The sequence below is a fragment of the Periophthalmus magnuspinnatus genome, chromosome 8 (assembly GCF_009829125.3).
Source record: "Periophthalmus magnuspinnatus isolate fPerMag1 chromosome 8, fPerMag1.2.pri, whole genome shotgun sequence".
Lineage (NCBI taxonomy): Eukaryota > Metazoa > Chordata > Actinopteri > Gobiiformes > Gobiidae > Periophthalmus > Periophthalmus magnuspinnatus.
In genome coordinates this window covers 5,912,730-5,917,755 of record NC_047133.1, presented here as the reverse complement: position 1 = coordinate 5,917,755, position 5,026 = coordinate 5,912,730, and positions in this window count along the sequence as shown.

The following is a 5,026-nucleotide window of genomic DNA, read 5'->3' as shown; positions in this document are numbered from 1 at the left end:
CTCTCACCTGTGCGTCACATGGCGCAGAGGCGGCACCTGGCGGCGAACTGAGGCAGGTGCAGCTGAAGGCAGTGACCAAACGAGTCAACACGTGGAGCTGTGTCACTTTAAGAAAAGTTATGTGGCCACACAGAACCACAGAGACATAGAACCACAGAGACACAGAACCACAGAGACACAAAACCACAGAGACATAGAGCCACAGAGACATAGAACCCCAGAGAACAAGAACCACAGAGACACAGAACCACAGAGAAAAAGAACCACAGAGACATAGAACCACAGAACCACAGAGACATAGAACAACAGAGACACAAAACCACAGAGACATAGAGCCACAGAGACATAGAACCACTGAGACATAGAGCCACAGAGACACAAAACCACAGAGACATAGAACCGCAGAGACACAACCACAGAGAAAAAGAACCACAGAGACATAAAACCACAGACACAAAATCACAGAGACATAGAACCACAGAGACATAGAACCAGAGAGACACAGAACCACAGAGACATAGAACCACAGAGACACAGAACCACAGAGACATAGAACCACAGAGAACAAGAACCACAGAGGCATAGAACCACAGAGACACAGAACCACAGAGACATAAAACCACAGAGAACAAGAATCACAGAGACATAGAACCACAGAGACATAGAACCACAGAGACACAGAACCACAGAGACACAAAACCACAGAGACATAGAACCACAGAGACATAAAACCACAGAGACATAAAACCACAGAGAACAAGAACCACAGAGACATAGAACCACAGAGACACAGAACCACAGAGACATTAAACCACAGAGAACAAGAACCACAGAGACATAGAACCACAGAGAACAAGAACCACAGAGACATAGAACCACAGAGACACAGAACCACAGAGACACAAAACCACAGAGACATAGAACCACAGAGACACAAAACCACAGAGACATAAAACCACAGAGAACAAGAACCACAGAGACATAGAACCACAGAGACACAGAACCACAGAGACATTAAACCACAGAGAACAAGAACCACAGAGACATAGAACCACAGAGAACAAGAACCACAGAGACATAGAACCACAGAGACACAGAACCACAGAGACACAAAACCACAGAGACATAGAACCACAGAGACACAAAACCACAGAGACATAAAACCACAGAGAACAAGAACCACAGAGACATAGAACCACAGAGACACAGAACCACAGAGACATAAAACCACAGAGAACAAGAACCACAGAGACATAGAACCACAGAGACACAGAACCACAGAGAAAAAGAACCACAGAGACATAAAACCACAGAGACACAAAATCACAGAGACATAAAACCACAGAGAACAAGAACCACAGAGACATAGAACCACAGAGACATAGAACCACAGAGACACAGAACCACAGAGACATAGAACCACAGAGACACAAAACCACAGAGGCATAGAGCCACAGAGACATAGAACCCCAGAGAACAAGAACCACAGAGACACAAAACCACAGAGACATAGAGCCACAGAGACATAGAACCACAGAGACACAGAACCACAGAGACATAGAACCACAGAGACACAGAACCACAGAGAACAAGAACCACAGAGACATAGAACCACAGAGACACAGAACCACAGAGACAGAACCCCAGAGAACAAGAACCACAGAGACATAGAACCACAGAGACATAGAACTACAGAGACACAGAATCACAGAGACATAGAACCACAGAGACGCAGAACCACAGAGACATAGAACCACAGAGACACAGAGACATAGAGCCACAGAGACATAGAACCACAGAGACACCGAACCACAGAGAAAAAGAACCACAGAGACATAAAACCACAGAGACACAAAACCACAGAGACATAGAACCAGAGAGACAAAAACACAGAGACATAGAACCACAGAGACACAGAACCACAGAGACACAGAACCACAGAGACATAGAACCACAGAGACATAGAACCACAGAGACACAAAACCACAGAGACACAAAACCACAGAGACACAAAACCACACAGAAACAGAAACCACAGAGGAAAAAAAACACAGTGTTACACAGACCTTGAGAACTGGATTAGGACTGAACCAGGACTATGTCTGTAGAGTGAGTATGGCGATCCTCAGAGAGCGCCCCCTGGTTCCAGAAGTACATTCCCCGTAAACTTTACAAAAAATATTAAAAGTTTAAAGCTCAAGACTGATCAGCTCTGTGGAGCGAATGACACAAGTCCTGTACTTTTCTTTAAAATCCATTTGTGAAACTTTATGAATGGCTGAGTTAATAAAAGAATCTTGTTTTTCAAATGTGCGACAGACAGGTGAAACCCACAGACAGGTGAAACCCACAGACAGGTGAAACCCACAGACAGATGAAACCCACAGACAGGTGAAACCCACAGACAGGTGAAACCCACAGACAGGTGAAACCCACAGACAGGTGAAACCCACAGACAGATGAAACCCACAGACAGGTGAAACCCACAGACAGATGAAACCCACAGACAGATGAAACCCACAGACAGGTGAAACCCACAGACAGATGAAACCCACAGACAGGTGAAACCCACAGACAGATGAAACCCACAGACAGATGAAACCCACAGACAGGTGAAACCCACAGACAGATGAAACCCACAGACAGATGAAACCCACAGACAGATGAAACCCACAGACAGGTGAAACCCACAGACAGATGAAACCCACAGACAGGTGAAACCCACAGACAGATGAAACCCACAGACAGGTGAAACCCACAGACAGGTGAAACCCACAGACAGGTGAAACCCACAGACAGGTGAAACCCACAGACAGGTGAAACCCCACACAGACAGATGAAACCCACAGACAGATGAAACCCACAGACAGGTGAAACCCACAGACAGATGAAACCCACAGACAGGTGAAACCCACAGACAGATGAAACCTACAGACAGGTGAAACCCACAGACAGGTGAAACCCACAGACAGGTGAAACCCACAGACAGGTGAAACCCACAGACAGGTGAAACACACAGACAGATGAAACACACAGACAGGTGAAACACACAGACAGGTGAAACACACAGACAGGTGAAACAGCCCTTCAGTGTGACTGACTTCACTCGTCTGCATTAGTGCGACTGCACTTCACACGATCATCTGTATAAAAATGTATTGAATCATCTTTAATCACACGTCGTTTAGCATCTGCAGGAGGAGTCTGAGGAGGAGTCTGAGGAGGAGTCTGAGGAGGAGTCTGAGGAGGAGTCTGAGGAGGAGTCTGAGGAGGAGTCTGAGGAGGAGTCTGAGGAGGAGTCGGTGTGCACTGTTGTCTCGGGTTGTAACCCAGACCGGAGACCAGCCCCAGACCAGACTCAGACCACACCCAGACCAGACCCTAATTTCACTGTGTGATGGTTTGAAAAGACGGGCTGATTGAGCTAAGGCCAAGGATCTTTTTGGAATTTTTGTGAGTGGATCACACAGAAGATGGATCTGCATTATTAATCATTTTGATGTTTCTTAGATTTGAATACAAAATTAAACTGTCAAAACTGAGCGTTTTGTATTTAATTAGAATATTTCAGTGGTGATAAAGTTTATTTTTTTTTAAGAAGTGCCTTTATTGCCTGATTATAGATGGATCTGAGAGATTTATGTGAACCCTCATTGGCCTGAGACCAGCAGGACACACAGTGAGTCGTGTGGGATCATCATGGCATTGAAATATGTGGAAGCGACCTCTACTGTCAAACTGTGCAAGTGTCTTAGGGAAGAGATGTTGTATTGGATTGAGTTGTGCACTTTTTATATGCCTTTTGAAAGACAAGGTCTGGTCCAAATGAAACCCTTGGCACTTTGTTTCTATTATATTTATTTTTACTCTGTTAAGATGCTGTACATGTCTTTAACTGTGTTGGCTTAGATAAAATACATACCAACTGTTTATTAATGTTTAGTGTCAGACATGAAGATTGGGGCCAATTTCCATTTTTGTCCATAGCTGCCTCCATGAGTTACCCACTAGATTTCTAAAGTCTGTGTTCAGCAGTTTACTATCACCACTCGCTCGCACAGTTAACATGTCACTTCAATCTGGAACATTCCCAAGAGCTTTGAAAACTATAATTATCAAACGTCTCCTAAAGAATAGTTGATGTCACAATATTGAACAATTCCCAAACCCATCTCAAATCTGCCGTTTTAGGCAAAGTCCTTTAAAAAGTTGTTTACAGACAGCTTATTAACTTTCTCCAAATTAACAACTCCTTTGATGTTTTCCAGTCAGGTTTAGACCCACCACAGCTCTGAGACTGAGGCTCTTATCAAGGAGACAAATGACATCCGCCTGAACGCTGATGCAGGCGGAGTCTCAGTCTTGATCCTGTTAGATCAGAGTCGGGGACACCAGAAGGCTCCCAGTCTGTGTCCAGGGCAGGTCTGGGCCCTGTCCTGTCTGTATCTGCTGTAACAAAGAATAAACCTTTTTTGTATTACATAATTCACCAGGAGTCACAAATGAATTACTTTCCATTTAGATTTTTTCCACGACAGTATACTGTCAAAACCAGACTTAGAGAGACTTATCCATGCATTAGTCTCCAGTAGATTAGACGACGATTAGACCTGGTTTAGACCTGGTTTAGACCAGGTTTAGTCCTGGTTGAGACCTGGTTTAGTCCTGGTTTAGACCTGGTTTAGACCTGGTTTAGACCTGGTTTAGACCTTGTTTAGTCCTGCTTTAGACCTGGTTTAGACCTGGTTTAGACCTGGTTGAGACCTGGTTTAGTCCTGGTTTGGTCCTGGTTTAGACCTGGTTTAGACCTGGTTTAGTCTTGCTTTAGACCTGGTTTAGACCTGGTTTAGACCTGGTTGAGACCTGGTTTGGTCCTGGTTTGGTCCTGGTTTAGACCTGGTTTAGACCTGGTTTAGACCTGGTTTAGACCTGGTTTAGACCTGGTTTAGACCAGGTTTAGTCCTGGTTTAGACCTGGTTTGGTCCTGGTTTAGACCTGGTTTAGACCTGGTTTAGACCTGGTTTAG